The following is a 21,036-nucleotide window of genomic DNA, read 5'->3' as shown; positions in this document are numbered from 1 at the left end:
AAAAAACTGCCAATGCCAATACTAAGACTCCATTGGAGAAGCCTTTTAATTTAGAAACAGAGATCGGAAAACTCAAGATAGCCATTCCTCTTTCAGAATTGGCTAAACACGATGTATATAGGCAACAGATTCAAATGTCACTTCAACTCCCAGAAAACAAAGCTGATGTAAATGTTTTGGATGATTCCCCTGAACTATTGTTTGGACCAGAAGTTAATGGAAAATCAACACAAGGACCTGTCCCACCCTTTAATGTCAGTCTGCATATACATGACAAAGTTTTACACAATGCTATGTTTGACTCAGGGGCATCGCACAATCTTATGCCCAAAGCAATTATGGAAAAAATGAATCTCGACATTACAAGACCTTACAAAGATTTATACTCATTTGACTCAAGTCAAGTGAAATGCCTAGGCCTCATAAAAGACTTGTGTGTTCCTTAGTCCAATATCCTAACAAAACCATCCTCATGGATGTAGTGGTGGCTGACATCCCACCAAAGTACGGTATGCTCCTCTCAAGATCATGGGGAGCAAAGCTCCAAGGATCCCTTCAATTAGACCTTTCCTACGCTACTATCTCAGTCTTTGGGAAAACAAAGAGATTGTACAGAGAAACGCTCATGAAATATGTAGTAAGTAGTGAAAGCAAGCCTGAAAATTTTCCCATTTATTCAATTCATTCCGATATGGATTCCTTCATTTTATTTAATGATGAAATAAATCTGCCCACTGATGACAAACCGCTGGTTTTAGAAATAGACACACCTATCAATGAGGAATCGGTTACCAACATGAACGAAAATGTCACAACAACAAATACAACCAGCAGGTTAAAAGAAGTTCCCCAGACAGAATTTTTAAATCTGCCCAATCCTAAAACAGCTCAATCTCTTGATACTGACCATAAGCAAGAAAACACATGGTACCTAGAGTTTGATGGCTCTGTTAACAAGTTAGGAGTAGGGGCAGGCGTTTGGATTCATAACACACACAATAACCATGCAGAAGGACATGCATACAGACTGAACTTTAAATGCACAAATAACATGGCAGAGTATGAGGCTTTGCTTTTAGGTCTTAAACTATTAAAAACTCTAGGAGCTGTTAAAATATCTATCCTGGGTGACTCTAATCTAGTTATACAACAGATGAAAGGTAATTTTGTTACCAATGACAATAGAATGAGAGCCTATATAACAACTGCTTCTGACATACTCCAGTCATTCACTGAATTCAAGCTTGACAAGATTTCTAGAGATCACAACATTCATGCACACAGCCTAGCCACCTTTGCTAGTACATGCAAGCTTCCTTTTGACCCCAGCCACCACTTCACGGCTGAAATAAAAAATAGGCCCACTGTCCCAAATAATGTCAGAGATTGGAAAGTGTTCGAGAACGATGCCCAGATTAATAATTTCCTTACCCTTGCGCATGAATTTTCAAACATCAACATTGATATGGATGCTATGACAGATCCACAACAGCAAACAGCTGAAAATCAGCAAACTCTAAATGCTGCAACAGCCAAACAGATCCTGAAACCAACTGTTTTTGACAACGAAAACATAGAACAACTGAAACAAACGCAGGTAGAAGAAATAGACAAAACAGAGGCAGAAATCATTGACCTGAAAGATAATTTTTTGCCTGCTGGTCTAACCCCGCTAGAAGACATGTTTGACTCTAATGACGTTCCCAGAAAACCAAAACTGCAACCAATAAACACCGAAATAGAAGAACACAACATCGGGACACCAGAGAACCCAAAAATGATCAAACTGTCCAAAAATTTACCACCTGATCAAAAGCCCAAGTATATTGATTTATTCAAAGAATTCCAAGATGTATTTGCTTGGAGCTATGAGGATTTGAAATCCTACGACACATCGGTGATTCAACACACCATTCCTTTATAACCAAACCAGAAACCCTTCAAGCAAAAACTTAGAAGAATCAACCCCCTGCTTCTTCCCCCGATTGAGAAGGAAGTAAAAAGGATGTGGGAAGCAGGCATTATAGCCCCTATCAGATTCTCTGAGTGGGTGTCCAACCTAGTGCCTACAAGAAAAAAGACAGGTGAAATCAGACTTTGTGTAGATCTCAGAAACCTAAACCAAGTCTCCTTAAAAGGCCACTATCCTTTGCCCAAAATGGACCACATATTGCAGAGAGTAGTGGGATCATATAGAATCTCTTTACTAGATGGATTTTCAGGTTTCAACCAAATACTTGTTCACCCAGATGACCAAGACAAAACAACTTTTACCACACCCTAGGGAACATTCAAGTATGTAAAGATGCCATTTGGACTTAAAAACGCTGGAGCTACTTTTCAACGAGCAATGGATATTGCTTTCGCCAAAGAAATACATGACTTCCTAGTTGTCTACCTGGATGACTTAACCCCATTTTCCAAATCTGATAAAGAACATCTCAAGCACCTCAGGAAAATCTTCATGACATGCAGAAAACATGGAATTTCCTTGAATCCTAAGAAGTCCTTATTTGGCCTTGAAGAAGGAAAATTACTTGGCCACATTATATCAAAGGATGGGATCATAATTGATCCTGAAAGAATACAGGCCATCCTCCAAATTTCATACCCCAGAAACATAAAAGAGCTACAAGCATTCCTTGGAAAAATCAACTTTTTGAGAAGATTCATTCCAAATCTGGCTGAATTAATAAGACTATTAAGCAACATGTTAAAGAAGGATTCCAAGGTAAGATGGTCCCTGGAAGCTAAGCAAGCATTTGAGAGTATCAAATCTGCCTTAACTCAAACCCCTGTCCTAACTAGTCCACAGTTTGACAAAGATTTTATCATATTTTCGTTCGCATCTAATCACACAATAGCGGCTGTCCTGCTGCAGAAGGATGAACAGGGAGCTGAAAAGCCAATTGCTTTTTTCAGCCGAGCCTTAAGAGACGCCCCATTGAAGTACCCGATAATGGAAAAACATGCCTACGCACTTGTCAAGGCCATCAAGGATTTTAGAGTGTACATACTGTATTCACACGTGATTGCCTATGTCCCACACGCTGCTGTAAAAGACATAATGACTCAAGACGGATTAGAAGGCAAAAGAGGTAAGTGGATTGCAAGTATCCTCAAATATGACATCGAAATAAAACCAACCAAGCTGATAAAGGGACAAGGTTTAGCTAAACTGATGTCCGAAACAAATTTTCAAGCCTTAGACATTAACCAGCTGGACAATGAACCGGAGCTGGCGACTACACAGATCAGTGAAATATTTCTGCAATGCCCTTGGTACGCTGATATATGCTTTATACTGTTAAACCTGTGTGCTCCCCCAGGATTGTCTAGAACAAAGAAGAGATTTTTGAAAATGAAGGCTTTAAAGTTTTGTGTTATTGATGGTGCATTATTTTGGAGAAATCATGAAGGTATATTGTTGAATTGCTTAACTATGAATGAAACTAACAATGTCATGAAAGAATTCCATGCAGGTGATTGTGGAGGACATCTCTACTGGAAGTCCACAGCAAACAAAATCCTGAGGGCTGGTTTCTACTGGCCCACTCTTTTTGCAGATGTTAAAAAGTTTTCCACGTCATGTCACAAATGCCAAATTTTTGAGGGCAAGAGAAAATTGTTGCCCCTACCCCTTAAACCAATCTCCACCGAAAAACCTTTTCAACAATGGGGCCTTGACTTCATTGGAGAAATTCATCCCTCTTCCTCAGGCCAGCACAAATGGATCCTAACAGCCACCGACTATTTCACTAAGTGGGTTGAAGCCATTCCCTGTAGACAAGCCAATGATACCATCATTATCCAATTCCTTGAATGCAACATCCTTTCCAGATTTGGCTGCCCTGAGAAAATCATCACTGACAATGCCGTTGCCTTTAAGTCCAAAAAGCTGATCAATTTCTGCCACAGATTCCATATTACACTGGGCCACTCCACAGCGTATTACCCTCAAGGTAATGGATTGGCCGAATCATCTAACAAGAGCCTCATCAACATCATAAAGAAGGTACTAGAAGAAAACAAGAAGAACTGGCACAAGAAGCTAGTGAATGCCCTATGGGCAGACAGACTTTCAAACAAAAGATCCATTGGGATGAGCCCTTATGAGCTGGTATATGGCATGGAGGCTAGATTTCCTTCATCCCTGGGCATTCCTACTATCAAGCTGTTACAGGAAATTCAGGCTGAACCAAATGACATTCAAAGAAGAATTAATCAGACAATTCACCTTCAGCAAACCAGAGAACAGGTCTATGACAGAGCACAAATCTTACAATAAAAGCTCAAAAAGATGTTTGATAAGAGAGCTAAAGCTGAAGATTTCAGTATTGGTGACAAATTTTTGAAGTGGGACTCAAGAAGAGAAGACAAGGGCAAACATGCCAAGTTCAACTTTCTGTGGAAAGGTCCATTTGAAATTTCTGTTGTTCAAGGAAACAACACCTATTTTCTCAGATCTATGGAGGACAGCACTGGTGAAGAAGGCCCTGTGAATGGCAGGATGTTGAAACATTATCACAATCCTTGTTGTTGAAACAATGCAAGTTCTGTAAATATCTTTGTACAATATTATTTATATATATCACCACTTAGTTTAAATTTTTGTAAACAGGCCGATTGTTAAGGAATAGCAGTAAATTTGGAAAGGATGCAGCCGATGCAAATTCTTCAAATCTCAAAAGCATCAAAACAGAGCAATAACTTTCAGTTTATATCAACATAGTTGCTCAAGCATTGTACATAAAAATCAAGCACGCAGAAGAAAGCAGGCAGTGCTGTACAGTTCACAGAAAAGCTCAGTTGAGGAGGCGTTGTTCATAAGTTTCAGAGTTTCATACTTTAAAGGCCAGAACAAAATTTTTTTCAGTCTACAACAGCTATAGAATATCAAGGCAATCTGACCTTCTATTCTTGACTTTTCACCAGGAAAAGCCATCCCCAAGTGGAGCCACTGTTAGCCTCCTGTTGCAACTGGGTATCATCTTTGATGATTGACATTTTTACATGCCAAATATGTCATACTTTGCAAACTGCAGTGTTCCATTTTTCCAGAAGAGACCAAAGAAGAAGCCATGAAGTGTGCTGATCCAAATGCCACTGCTGCATTCCATTTTGATGAGTTGTTCCAATTTTGAAGAATTTCTTAAAGGGAGGTCCAAACAGTCTAATCTTGGTCTCCCTAGGTTTCAATTTCCTGTTGTAGAATATAGAGAATGCATCTGTCCAAACAGTTTAATCTTGGCAGATTTGTAGATAGGTAGAGAATCAAAGGGACCCAACTGTTTAATCTGGGCCCTGGCAGAAATAAGTGCAGATCTAGATAGGAAAATTCAAAAGAAAAATTGTGAATCTGGGTCTGCAAATCTAAGTGCACCCAAAACAAAAAGAAGAAAAAATGTTAGGACTGTAGGCTGGGTAGGTAGCTTTTCGGGGGCAGAGTGATGACTGATGATCAGTTTTGTATCTCACAATGTCTTATCTTTTCAGATCACAATTATTAGGTAGTTTTGCATTTAAAGGAGGTGTAGAGCTGTAACAAGGGTCTCTTTCACCTCTAGTTATGCCACATTAATAAGTCAATCCGGGAACGCTTTGTTATTGCAAAGAGTATCTCAATTCGAGGCTATTCGTCAGAGTAATGCTTAGTAGTACAGTGTTTAGAAAATACAAGAGTAAACGAATGCTAAACTTATGACTAAATTGCTCTAAAAGAATAAAATCACACAAAGCAGCTTATCAGTCAAGGGTACGGAAGCGATAACCCATCCCTCTAGAAACTGATGGAAAGGAAATTAGAGCATGGACCATAGGTCTGGGAGCTAGGCAGCGACTGCTGAGGCTCACTACAGCCTTAGACCTTCTCTCACACCAAGACAACAAATGCAAGTAAATGGAACGGCAGAAAGTGAAATGGAACAACAAACAGGAAATGGAACAACAAATCTGAAATGGAACAACAGTAAATGGAACAGCAATAAATGGAACTAAACCTCGCGAGTCCGAACTAAACTTGTTCTATTGAACCAAACTCACACTCTATAATAAAATAGCAGTCTCCTCTCTTAAAGCAACTTCAATGGATTATAATTTATGGAACAGTATTCACAAATGAATTATGGAACAACAATCATCAACCATATATGCACAACACGCTTAGTATAGCAATCTGATGATTAAAGAGAATATGACTATGTTTCCAAATAGAATAACATTACTTCCGGATTCCAATAATTGAGATTTCAAATGAATCCAATACATCAATATTCAATATGAAGGCTCTGTAACAGAAACAGTTGGCTTAGATTGTTAACATGCAATCAACTCTGAAAAGATTCACTCATACAATGCAGAGTCACTACATAAATCTCTTGAAAGAAACCATTAATGAATTAATCCTAACAGAGCATGGAATAGCATATGAAAAACATGTCAGATTACCAAACTATAAAGATAAACAAACCACACAGAAACCAAATTATAATGATACAAAAGCAAGTGTCCTTCGGAGCCAGGCCCTTAGCTTCCAATGGTACACCGCCTTAGATTACTCCAGACACAGAGATGAAATAAACACCAAGTCTTTTGTATTAATGCATCAAAAAATGTACAGCAAAACAAGTCTTAGTGAGAGTCGATGATCAAAGTTGAGTCTGAAATTCACAGTTACATATATGAAAAGAAGGTCCTTTTGCTTAACAATGCTATCCCTTTTTATAAGAATAACGGCGGAGGTATCTAGGTAGCAAAAATAAGAAAAACAGCGATCCCTCAGGATCAAAGATCCTGAGGGATTCGCCAAGCCGTTAATCCTTTACTTTTCTTCCCCTGTTCCGCCGAATTGATAACCCTTCTTTCTTTCCAGGGTTGTTCTGCTTCGATCTGTTCGATCTTGTTCGCATCCGGTTCCCTTCTAAAGGGACAGCAGTTATTCCTCCTTTGTCTTTTCCTTTCGAATGGCAGCCCTTCGTTTCCACCCTTTCCTGCATGGAAAATTAACAATTATCAGCGATTAAGTTTTCCATACTAATTCTCACACATTCTATTAAAATTCTTTATTCTTTAAGTTCATTATGCAGAAAGGGTTACAATTGTTACTGAAAAGTCACTAAATTGTTCGTCAAAAACATACCTTTCCAGTGCTCCACACACCCCCCTGCTTACCCTGTTTCATGCCCTCATGAAAACATTATAGTTGACATGCAAGGTGGTAAGAGAATAGGCTGGAGAGGGAACCTCGTGTGGAGGCCTACAGCCATAATGAGCAACTAGATCATCAAAGAACTGATTTGTTTGACCTTCAGGCATTTCATACAAGAACTGATATCCGGGTGCAGGGTGCCAAACAATCGGACTACGAAATCGATACCCTAACCAGGATGGCCCTGCTTGCAAAATACGCTCGCCATAAAGGTTCAATCGGCTGGCAGCTAGCTCAAAATTTTCATATCTGAACGGTTCCCTGAGCTGGATGTTTGGGTTCGAAGTCTGGTATCGGAATTTTGCAGCATCGATGGCGAGGTCTTTAATAGTCAGAAAATATTCCAGATTTTGTCGGATTAGGTCCTCGTGCATGGGTCCTAATGTCTCCATAACACCCGGGGTTCTCATAAGGTTCCTATGTGCTCTCCATAACAGTACTGGGTCTCTAGGCTCGGCTCTTACCCACAAGTCTAGGCTATTTTCCTGTCTCTGAAAAGTGTTATAAGCCCTGAGCCATTTTAGATGATTAACCCCGAATGAAATGAAGGTTTGCAATTGGATGTCCCCAACAAAAGGGTCAGGATTTAAATCAGTTTCCTGGTCTAGCACGAGGTTATGCAAGTAAAATTCACATAATAATCTTTGAACCTTAATTCCATAATGCTTGCAACAATCTATGAAATCATTAATAGTATTGATTTGTATAGGGGCACCTGCCCTGACAGCTTTTATCTTTAATCGTAAATATCGTTCAAGCAAAAATAAAGCATAGTTTTTAGCAGGGGCCCTACAAGCCAGAACGACATTATAAAAAGAACACATAGTGTCCATCTGCCTAACAACAATATCTAATCGACGAGTTACCTTTGCAACCTTTTCTTGCTCCTTTTGCCAGCCTTCGAAGGCCTGGCTCTCGGACTGACTAATATCCCGAAGTTGCTGTTGCAATTCTTCATATTTCTCCCGGGGGACTGTTTGTTCCTTCAACTGTTAAGCTTCTTGCTGAGCTTGCTTCATCATCTTGTGCAAGGTTCTTGTTTTTGGATCCTTTTTCCATAGGGCCGTAGAGGTCGGGAGTTTTACCTGAACCTTTTTGTTATACTGTTTGGAGTTCAGAACCCGGATCACCCCTGAGGGCGGTGCCTCTGTTTGGATCTCCTTATTCTCCTTTTCTTTCTTAACATGGATGAAAGGTTGTTGTGGTTCCTCTGTTAATGGAACGTCATCCTGTCCCTCTGCCCCAATTGGAACGGCAGTCTGTTCTTCATTATCAATTGGAACAGCAGTCTGTTCCTCATCGTCAATTGGAACAACAATCTGTTCCCCAGCATCATTTGGGACAACAGTCTGTTCTTCAGTGAAAATTGGAACAACAGTTTGTTCCTCAGCGTCATTTGGAACAACAACAGATCTTCCAGCCAGGTTTCGACCAACAGGGCGACTATAAGTCCTTCGTCTTCTTGTTCTACGGGATTTTGCTGCAGTGGTCCTCTTTCTTTTCCTTGTGGTCCTTCGTATCCTCAGACTGGCTTTCAGAATCCGAATTTGCTGTCGAAGCCGGGCTATAGTGTTCAGCAACCTCTGCTGTTTAGTCCTTAATTTCTTGATTTCCCTTGCCTCAGCAGAGGGTTTACGACTGGCCCTTAAATCTGCTCCTACTCTATCTAGAGTTTCTTCTGGTGCCTTGGGAACAGATTGTTCCCGGTTGGTGTCCCTTATTTCTTCCTCATGAACGGGCGAGTTTTCTTCTCCTTCCTTTTCTGCATGTAAATTCTCAGGTATGTCTTCCTCTGGAGGTCCATCGGGAGGACCTGCTGGGCTGGAAGGTTGGCTATATTCCCCCATACTTGCCAGGATTACGGCCAATTCTTTTTCACCCACAGGGTCTCGTAGCGGGCTGCTTTCTGGCTGTACTACTTCCTCCTCCCGATTGTCCTTCTCAGTGACTGCCTTGGAGTGTTCAGCTTTTGTTTCTGTTTCGGAGTGCACTTCTCTCTCTTCACCTCCTTCTCCAGCTTGCTCAGCCTCGCCCCTAGATTGTCCAGCATTTCCTTCGGAAGGTCCTCCTTCTGGTTCTGGAGGTTCGTCTATAATCTCAATTGGTTGGCTGGTGCTTTCCCGAATCTTTTCCAGCCTTCCTCGTATTCGAGCTAGCCGGACTGATTTTCTTGGTTTCTCTGGTTGTTCAGGTGTACAAGCAACAGGTTTTTCTGCTATCACTTCTCTGCATTTTTTTGGTCGCTCCGGTGTACTTGAAGAATGCTTACGTTTTGGAGCAACACGTTTTCCTACTGCCACTTCTCTGCGTTTCTCTGATCGTTCTGGTGTGCTAGAGGAATGTTTAGGTTTTGGGGATGGTGCAGCCAATCTCCCCTCAATCAATGCAACGAGCTCCTCCCAGCTGCTTTGCTATTGAGTGAGACTATGGCTCACTATCAATCGAATCAATCCATGGTGGCTAACAACTGCTTCTACGTGCTGTGCCGTTTTCAGGCTTCGGGCCGCATCATGCAATAGTGAATTTAAAAGTGCAGGCAGATTTACAAAACATTTTTCTTTCAAAACAGCTAAGAGTTTAAGATGGCGTGGTCCTACCACGTCCTTCCTTCGCAAGTAATGTAGCTCTGTACTATCCTTGCTAGTTCGGTCCAGGGTTCTCCTAACATTGCTAACAGAACTCCCTTCCCCTTCACTGTCAAGCTTTGGCCTTCATCCTGAAAAATCTCCATAATCTTTTGTAGTCTTTCTTTCCTCAGCGTCCATACAGGTCCACTGGCTGGTAGTCCTGAGACTTCTGCAATTACATCGTCAGTGACCGCTATCCACCTTTCTCTCACTATGGAGTAGTCCTCCTGCAAGTTTTGCAGAAATTCCAATGCCACTGTCTCGTTTGATTCTTGTAGGCGACTGAAATAATTCAGCCATCTAGCCTTTTCCAGGATCTCCCGGGCAGCAGCAGAGACTGTCAATTCCTGAGGTTCGCTTCGGACTGCCTTTCCTCCCATGGTTCTACTAAGGATTTCCAATGGAACAGCAACTACCTGTGCTGTTTTGAGATGCAGAGAAGGTGATCGTTGCGAAAAAAAAAAAAACAGAGTATGCAACAAAAATGGATTGTGGATGGCAACTTTGCGTAAAATAGAATTATCATATCGTTAAACCATGCCATACCTTCGTACACTATCTACCCCGAATGATGTGCTGACACGTAACTCGTGGAGTAATGAGATTACCTTCCCCCCCGTGATGTGATAGGCTGCCCCAGCCGTCAAATAGAGGAGCAGCAGCCATCGTGTAACCAGTCATAAAGGAACAGCATATAAAATTACGCCATGTTTTAGATGGACAACGAAATACCGAAATCGAGGCAAAAAGGTGGATCACGTTTTACATAAGAGCCTGCGTAATATGATGCGAGGCCGGGGGATGGGACGTCTGTCAATCGTACGAAATCCCCAGAGGTCATTGTCAGTTCCTTTGCCATGATTGGTAGTAATGAGTGTTCGTGCGATATGTTCATTGGGAAATAAAATATGAATTATTCATAGGATAGAAGAGACAAAGAGGTGTTAATATCATCCCTGTTGGTGTAACCATTATGACTTCGATACCATTAACAGAGCTCTGCTGCCGATAGGTGTTCATAACCTTGGCAGAGTTGTTTATTTCACCCCCGGAACCATGATCCTTTATGTGTATAAAAAGTATTTTGTCAAAACGCAGGCCATTATGCTGGTTTGGTAACCAGTTAGCCATAATGCCATTCACAAGGAAGGTGCGAAACGTGGACAGGCTGGCTCGTGATGAGACCCCCTGTTCCAAGGTCTGTTTATTTAGTGTACCTTTTGGACCATATCCCTGGTGTGGTGGCCATACTGGGAATGCCACTTCGCTTCCAACCTGATGATCATGGTAGGCTGGCTCTTGATGAGACCCCCTATCCTGCATTTGACAATATATTCATCATTTTTTTTTCTTTGCACAACACTTTTTCTTATTTATTTACACATAAGGGTGGTTCAGCCCTCCTTAAGAGTGGGAATGGTGGAAGAAGTCTTATCATCCCAACAGGAAGATATAAATCCTCTGTTCTTATTCCTGAGTAATAATAAAAAAAATAATTTTTTTTAGGGAAATCGCCATGATAAAGATAACCAACCAGAACAATGGGAATAAGTCAATGACAACGGAGATGAGAAGTAAGTATGTCCCTCCTCTTGTCCTCTTATCAATATTAGGCTCTATAAAGGTAGCGATCTTATGATCTGCTAATTTCGGTATGTCGTAATTTATGTTCATTGCATAAGTGCATAGCTGTATCTTAAAGACTAGAGAGAAGATGGGCGAAAAGCATCCTCAATATGAATCATCATAGAGAGCAAAGACATGGCTATGGTGTTCCTTTTGAAAAAAAGGAACAACAGAGAAGAATCCATGCAAACAAATAGTTGAGATGCCGTTCTTTGAGACGGAACAACCTAAGATCATGAGTGCTGTCTCCTTTGAAAAAGGAACAGCAAAAATTCACAAATGCTGTTCCTTTTGAAAAGGAACAACAAAAACTCACAAATGCTGTTCCTTTTGAAAAGGAACAACAAAAACCCAAAAATGTTGTTCCTTTTGAAAAGGAACAGCAAAAACTCACAAATGTTGTTCCTTTTGAAAAGGAACAACAAAAACTCACAAATGCTGTTCCTTTTGAAAAGGAATAACAAAAACTCACAAATGCTGTTCCTTTTGAAAATGAACAACAAAAACTCACAAATGTTGTTCCTTTTGAAAAGGAACAGCAAAAACTCACAAATGCCATTCCTTTTGAAAAGGAACAACAAAAACTCACAAATGTCGTTCCTTTTGAAAAAGGAACAACAAAAACACGAAAACAAGCAACTGTTGTTCCTTTTGGAAAAGGAAAAGCAAAGACACGCTGACTGTAAAAAGAAAACTTAAAAAAAAAAGAAAGATCAAAGAAATATTAAGAAAACGTATATACAAGAACTTATGTACAAGTCAAAAAATGCGTTCCTTACTGAATTATAGGTGAGGAAGATTTTACTTCCTCTCCTAAAATTTCCATGTCAGTGTCTTGACGTAGCTGCTGACAGAAGGATTCCCGAGTGAGTGGCCTACGATAGAGACGAACGCGGTGGCCATTTACCTTGAATGCATATCCAGAACCATCGATTGTGATGAGAGTAAGGGTCCCATTATCATGTACTTTCTGGATTTCGTATGGCCCCAGCCAACGAGTCTGCAGTTTCCCCGAGAAATCCTGAAACCGAGAGTCATATAACAGAGCCCAGTCTCCTTCATGAAAGACTTTGTTCTTGATAAGTGCATCATGCCATTTAGCTCGCTGCTGCTGAATAAGTGCTGTATTTTGTAATGCAGAGAGCCTTATTTCGTCCAATTCATTAATCTGTTGTAGTTGATTGATTTGTGCCTCACTTAAATCTAGGCCAACTTCCTGTGCAGTTCGTAGTGTTTGGATTTCAAATTCTATGGGGAAAATAGGTTGTTTCCCAAACACTAATTGATAGGGTGAATAACCAGTGGTACTTCTCCAGGTGGTTCTATAAGCCCATAGTGCTTCAGGTAGTCGGGCGGCCCAATCACGCCTATGTGAAGCAATGGTTTTTGTTAAAATTGATTCTATTACCTTATTGCTACTTTCTACTTGCCCATTCGCCTGCGGGTGATATGGGGTAGTAATTTTATGCTGGACGTGATAATTGTTAAGTGTTGCAGCTAATTTGTTTCCGGAAAATTGTGGTCCTCCATCTGTAATTATTTCTCTCGGAAGGCCATATCGTACAAACAAATGGAACAGGAACTGTATTACCGAATCTTCTGTAGCTCTAGGCAACGCTTCGGCCTCAACCCATTTGGTAACATATTCTGTGGCTACCAAGATATATGTTCTCTGATTTGATGATGGGTTGATGGGTCCAACGAAATCAAGAGCCCATCGTTCAAATGGTTCAATGACTAATTGTGGCCTCAGAGGCATTTCATCGGCTTGACCAGGTCGTCCTGCTCGCTGGCAACTGTCACAGGCTTGAACGAATTTCTTCGAATCCTTAAAAATTGTAGGCCAGTAATATCCCGTCTGCAATACTTTATGTGTTGTTATTTTCTCGGCAAAGTGTCCCCCACATGGTCCGTTATGACAAGCTTTTAAGATGTCGAAAATTTCATCTTCTCGAATACACCTCCTAATTTGCATGTCTGCCCTTGTGTGGAACAAATAACCCCCGATCCACGAAAACCGAGTACTCTTCTGAACAATCTGCTTACGTTCATTAGGGGTTAAGTGTTTTGGTAGCTTACCTACTGCAAGGTAGTTGGCAACATCAGCATACCAAGGTGTTTGAACAGCAATAGCAAACAGGTGCTCATCCGGAAATTGGTCTTCCACTGCTGCTGCCTCAATTGATTTTGGTATTCGTGAGAGAAAATCAGCTACAGGGTTTTCCTTGCCGGGTCTATCCTTGATTGTGATATCGAAATCCTGCAATAAGATCAACCATCACGTTATTCTAGCATTTGTAACAGGCTTATTCGCTAAATATTTGATAGAAGAATGATCTGTATATAAAACAACGGGATAGCCTGTAATATAATGTCTAAACTTATTGACAGCATGTATTACAACGAGGAATTCTTTTTCGGTGACAGTGTAATTTAATTCAGCAGGGGATAAATTTTTGCTGATATAATAAATAGCATATGGTTTTTTATCCTCCTCCTGCCCAAGGACTGCACCGATTGCTGTGTCTGAGGCATCAGATGAGATTTGGAATGGTAAATTCCAGTTTGGTCCTCGAAGGACTGGAGTTGTTGATACAAGCTTCTTTAATTCCTGGAAAGCGTGGTCGCATTTCTCTGTCCACATGAAATCAACATTACCAGTTAATGCATATAAAGGTGCAACAATGTGTGAATAATGTTCTATAAATCGTCTGTAATACCCAGAAAATCCAAGAAAGCTGTGTACCTCTGTCTGAGTAGTGGGGGTGGGGATAAGCAAAAGAATTTGAATTTTGGCCGGATCTACCTGAATGCCAGCTGCTGAGACGAAATGTCCTAGAATGAGCCCTTCAGTCATCATCATATAGCATTTTTCGTGACTTAAAAAAATCCTGGTAGCAATGCAACGCTGTAGGACTTTCTCTAGGGTGTCCAAAGTTGGATCAAAATCATCTCCATATGGTGTAAAGTCATCCATGTATACTTCAAGTCCATCATTTATTAAATCTGCAAAGATGCTAAGAATAGCCCTTTGGAATGTGGCAGGAGCATTACATAGGCCAAAGGGTAGAACTCTATAGGCGAACGTTCCCCAAGGACAAGTAAAGGTAGTTTTATCCTGGTCTTCAGGGGCAATCTGAATCTGATTGTATCCACTGAAGCCATCCAGGAAAGAAAAGAATTTCTTTCCTGCTAAAGTGTCCAATACTTTGTCTATGAATGGGAGGGGAAAATGGTCTTTTTGTGTGGCTTTGTTTAACTCCCTATAATCCACGCAAATCCTCCATTTCCCATTCTTCTTGGGTACAACCACAAGTGGAGAGACCCACTTACTATCAGAAATAGGATAGATAAAATTAACATCTAAAAGCTTCTGAAGTTCTGCTTTTACAACATCTTTTAGATGAGGGTTGAGTCTTCTTTGCGGTTGACGGACAGGTCTTGCATCTTTTTCTATATAAATATGGTGGGTACACAATTGGGGGTCAATCCCTTTCATATCAGGGTAATCCCGCGCAAATGCTTCTTGATGCTTCTGTAACAGATGGATGAGTTTTACTTCTTGGTCCGGTGTAAGGTTGGCATTGATGTTTAGAGTTTTTCCCGGTTCAATTTCCACTGCCTTACTATTGGCAACTGAAGTCACAGGTATCGTTTGGTCATGTGTATCTTCCAAGGGATCTTCTTCTAGTTCGCTATCGAATGCAGCTTCTATCATGAAACACTGTGCATGAGGTCTAGATTCAGTTTGACTAACGAAGTTATTGATGGCATCATCTTCTATTTGGTCTTTAAAGTCTAGGGCCTTCTGTATAGTCAATGGTGATCTGATATTGTCAGTAAGGTATGATACATGGTGCTGGTTAGTTTTTATCATTGTAAGACTTGGCTGTGCTGGAGGGTATAGAACTAGATTTTTAATATCTGGTCCTCTGGTTATGGTCATATTCCCCTACCGGCAACCAATGTAAGCATCGGCGGTAGCAAGCCAAGGTCTACCTAAAATTAGTGGGTGTCCATCCAGTCGGGTTTTTGGATTAATTACCAGGAAATCAGTTGGGTATTCCCAAGAATCTATAGAGACCATGACATCGTATAGAGTTCCTTCCGGTCAAACTACAGATCGGTCAGCCAATTCTAACAAAGTAGAAGTGGGTTCTACTGATGTAATACCGAGCTTTTGGCAAGTAGAAGTTGTCAAAATATTAATTGCAGCTCCTAAATCAACTAAAGCATTAGTCAGAGTCTGACCATAGATTTGAACAGTTACGATTGGATTTCCTGGATCTTCATATTTAATGGGTGTTCCTGATAACAGGTCAGATAAAGTACCGACTACTTGGACTCTTGGGTTAGTGGTTACATTCCTCCTTGGTTTTTTTATGCACAATTCTTTTATAGTTTTTGCATATATAGGGATGTCTTGAATGGCTTGGAGGAAAGGAATTCGTATGTACAGGTTTTGTAGCTCTCCCAGAATGTCAAAGTCTGGATATTGTACAGGTCGTGGTATGACTAATCGTTCTGGGAAGGGAGGAGAGGGTGTATTCGCTTGATGATGAGTCTGCTCCTTATTTGCACCCTCTTGTTGTAACGGCTGTTCTATTGGTAACTGATCTTCAATGTGAACTGTTTTATCTCCCTCTGTTTCTATTATACGTCCAGATCTTAACTGAAGATCATTGCACTCCCTCAGTTCAGGTCTGATTTCTGCTGATTCTATAATTTGGAGGGATTGGACCGGCCTATTATTAAGATTAGGATTGGGTTGGGTTGGGAGTTGCGGTCTCAGATTAGTCTGGGGATTTTGTTGCAAAGCTGGCAGAGTCGGTTGAGGGAGCGGAATAGTTCCTGTTGGCTGATATGTCGATCTTGGCCAATTTGTCTGCCAGGGTGAACTTTGTGAAGTAGGGGGGGTCCATTGTGGAGGATATGAGCTATTCTGCCAATATGGTGGGGCGTAAGGAAAATTTGGCCAACCAAATTGGCTTGGCTGATTCATCCATGGATTTGGAGAAGGAAATGGTTGTGATGACCAGTTCGGAAATGGGGGTTGAGATTGGTTTTGCCACATACTATATTGCTGAGCGTTATACTGTGGAGGCTGAAAAGAAGAAGTTGGGTCTGAAAACATACCCGATTGCCTTGGTTGCCATTGGCGACGCTGGTTAACGAAGTATGCTGATTCTGGCTCTTCTTCTGCTTCCTTATATACTGCCTTCAATCCAGGAAGTGAGGGGCAACTTTCAGTAAGGTGATCTTTTGTACAGATAGCACATGTTTGAACTGCATCCAGTGGACATTTCTTGTGGCTATGTTTTCTTCTACATCGGGGGCAGAAGATCGCCAAATTCTGTTCTGCCTCTATCTACTTCTGTTTAGCCTACACAATATCAAGTTGTGTAGTCAATGTCCCCAGGATATCAGTTTTAAAATTTTCTAATAAATTTCCAAGTTCTACACGTGTTACTCCTTCTGTTGATATTTTGTTATCTCTGACAAACCGATCATATTCTGCTGGTTTTATCCTTGTGCTACCTCTCGAGCTCCTGATACATAAATCAATGATGTCAGCAAAATTTTCTTGATAAATATCCCCTTTTCCCATGATATTTAATGTTTCAATCCATTGTTCCTTCATGCCTCTAATCAATGTTGTTTTTAACACATTATCAGGCAGAGGTAGTGATGCATATGGAGATCTTTGCAAATTATACTGAAAACGTTCTACATATTCTTCTAGTGTTTCATTTGGTCTAGCTGTCATCTGAAATATTTCATCTTTCAGTTCTCTAGACCTACAATAATCTTGATATTTCTTTAGGAAAGATTCTTTCATTTGCTCCTAGTTATTTATAACCCCACCACCTAAACCCATAAACCATCTTAAAGCTGCTCCTTTCAAAGTGGAGGGGAACAATTTTAATTTCTGGGGGTCAGTGGTGTAATCATATCCCCTGCATAATACATCAAATTCAAATAAGAATGCATCGGGGTCCTCTGATGTAAGTCCGTGAAATGTAGGAATGTGTTGAAGGGGAATTGCTTTCATAGGAGCATTTGCTGCGGAATCCACTATAGGGTATTGTAATGTAGAAGTTTGAGTGTTTGGTTGATTCTGTGCCATGGGATCGAATATGTGCCAATAACCTTCCGGGAACTCTAAGAGGGTATTCTTAGGCGGAGAAGGAACGGCCTTAACAGGGATTGTTTTAATAGCACTTCCTTCGTCTGGAATAACGAGAGTCCCTATTGCTTGAGGAGATTGAATCCCTTCAACAATGATTTTTACAACGCTTCCTTTATCTGGGCTTTTTAATGGCTGAATTATCCTAGGAGGGGATCTTGGCTCCTCAACTTCTCCTGTTTCCCCTTCTCCTTCACAAAGATTGCTTAGATTCCCTTCCTGCAGTCATTCTGGAATAGAGTTTTCAATTTCTTGATAGTCCTGTTCATCAGTCTGACTATGCACTTCAGCGAAGGCTACAGATGGTGATCCTGCGGCCTGAAGGGAGCTAGTAGGTTGTTTAGAATTGGTTTTCTTGAACCCTACTGATGGCTGAGATTCAGTTTTCTTATAGATTTCGTCTATGAAGGTTGTTCGGCCAAGGGTCACCGGCCCTTTGGCTTTTTCGGGTTTGAACGGAGGTTTGAGAATTTTTTCTGGCTTTTTATGCTTAGTCATGCACTCTATAAACTACCAAATTCTATTCAACCCACAATTCTGCCAGGAAAGCGGACGGTGGAGCAGGGCTTTTACATGCTCCGTACGCAGGTTCTTACCTTCCGTTTTTAAAATCCAACTCTCCCCTAGCAGATTCGTACACTACTCTGTAAAAGACAAATGGCTATACTCTTTCCCTGGCAACGGCGCCAAAATGTAGAGCTATAACAAGGGTCTCTTTCACCTCTAGTTATGCCACATTAATAAGTCAATCCGGGAACGTTTTGTTATTGCAAAGAGTATCTCAATCCGAGGCTATTCGTCAGAGTAATGCTTAGTAGTATAGTGTTTAGAAAATACAAGAGTAAACGAATGCTAAACTTATGACTAAATTGCTCTAGAAGAATAAAATCACACAAAGCAGCTTATCAGTCAAGGGTACGGAAGCGATAACCCATCCCTCTAGAAATTGATGGAAAGGAAATTAGAGCATGGACCATAGGTCTGGGAGCTAGGCAGCGACTGCTGAGGCTCACTACAGCCTTAGACCTTCTCTCGCACCAAGACAACAAATGTAAGTAAATGGAACGACAGAAAGTGAAATGGAACAACAAACAGGAAATGGAACAGCAAATCTGAAATGGAACAACAGTAAATGGAACAGCAATACATGGAACTAAACCTCGCGAGTCCGAACTAAACTTGTTCTATTGAACCAAACTCACACTCTGTAATAAAATAGCAGTCTCCTCTCTTAAAGCAACTTCAATGGATTATACTTTATGGAACAATATTCACAAATGAATTATGGAACAGCAATCATCAACCATATATACACAACACGCTTACTATAGCAATCTGATGATTAAAGAGAATATGACTATGTTTCCAAATAGAATAACATTACTTCCGGATTCCAATAATTGAGATTTCAAATGAATCCAATACAACAATATTCAATATGAAGGCTCTGTAATAGAAACAATTGGCTTAGATTGTTAACATGCAATCAACTCTGAAAAGATTCACTCATACAATACAGAGTCACTACATAAATCTCTTGAAAGAAACCATTAATGAATTAATCATAATAGAGCATGGAATAGCATATGAAAAACATGTCAGATTACCAAACTATAAAGATAAACAAACCACACAGAAACCAAATTATAATGATACAAAAGCAAGTGTCCTTCGGAGCCGGGCCCTTAGCTTCCAACGGTACACTGCCTTAGATTACTCCAGACGCAGAGATGAAATAAACACCAAGTCTTTTGTATTAATGCATCAACAAATGTACAGCAAAACAAGTCTTAGTGAGAGTCGATGATCAAAGTTGAGTTTGAAATTCACAGTTACATATATGAAAAAAAGGTCCCTTTGCTTAACGATGTTGTCCCTTTTTATAAGAATAACGGCGGAGGTATCTAGGTAGCAAAAATAAGCAAAACAACGATCCCTCAGGATCAAAGATCCTGAGGGATTCGCCAAGCCGTTAATCCTTTACTTTTCTTCCCCTGTTCTGCCGAATTGATAACCCTTCTTTCTTTCCAGGGTCGTTCTGCTTCGATCTGTTCGATCTTGTTCGCATCTGGTTCCCTCCTAAAGGGACAACAGTTATTCCTCCTTTGTCTTTTCCTTTCGAATGGCAGCCCTTCGTTTCCACCCTTTCCTGCATGGAAAAATAACAATTATCAGCGATTAAGCTTTCCATACTAATTCTCACACATTCTATTAAAATTCTTTATTTCTTTAAGTTCATTATGCAGAAAGGGTTACAATTGTTACTGAAAAGTCACTAAATTGTTCGTCAAAAACATACCTTTCCAGTGCTCCACAGGAGGTACTCAAGCTGGAATTCACTAACCTCCCCTTCTCCTCATTTCCCCCAAATCACTTACTAACATCCCCCAAGAGGTCAAGATCTGCTTGAGCCTCTCAGTTTCATCATTTCCATGACATTCGCCTTGGTAAGGATTTGCTTTATTCAAGGACTGCTCACTCATCATCTGTGAGCCTTCTTTTCCCCAACAAAGCCTAAGGTCTCATACCTTAGCGCCCTCTTTTCATTTCCATATTAACTATTAACTTAATTATATAACTCCCTATCAGTTTTTCCCTTTCCCTATTAAAATCATGTATATAAAACTCCCCAATGTAAATATCCCTCCCTGGAAATATAGCCATATTTCCTATAAGTCCAGGAAATCACAGTCCATCTGGGGCTGTCTTTAGCCCATCCGAGTCATTAAGGAGCTAGTCTAACATCTGGTCAGCTAGTAACCTCTTCCCTAGCCCAAAACCCCTAAAAAACCTTCAAAAACCCATTTTTTTCACTTTTTTCCTACGTTCTGTGCATAAAACACTAATCCCGCTTGGCAAGAACCCATATTTCGCCCCTATCCCTAAAACCCAAGTGTAAATATGCCAACCCGCGCTCATAATATTCATACAACACGCAAATCCCACCATTCCCTATGTTTTAACCCACCGCCGCGATATATTAAAAAGGGAATATTCTCGCGAATATCCCCACCCACTAACCCGCCGTCGCTACCCATCTACCGCCAGCCGTTAGATCTGGCCCACCACAGATCTACGGTGGGCGGGCTTTTCTATATGCAACACGCCCGGGCTTTAGCGTCCGGGAGTTCGGCAGTTTTGCCGTCGTACTCCCGCCACGCGTCAAGCTCTGGGGTGTGGCGGAGCCCCCTCCCCCGAGACCGCCTTTGCCCATAAGCGGTGCACCACAAAACCGCTTACCGCCCATGACGTCACATCCCACGTCACCCTCTGCCCTGTCACTGCTTACGTCACCCCCTTTGTCCAGTCACCCGATGAGTCACCTGCCTGTGTGGCCTCCTGCCACGTCACTGCCACGTCCTCATCCGTACATGATGACGTCATGCTGA

This window comes from Pinus tabuliformis, chromosome X, assembly GCF_031772625.1.
Source record: "Pinus tabuliformis cultivar Carrire ecotype Pingquan chromosome X, CPIR1, whole genome shotgun sequence".
Lineage (NCBI taxonomy): Eukaryota > Viridiplantae > Streptophyta > Pinopsida > Pinales > Pinaceae > Pinus > Pinus tabuliformis.
This window is presented reverse-complemented; position numbering follows the sequence as displayed.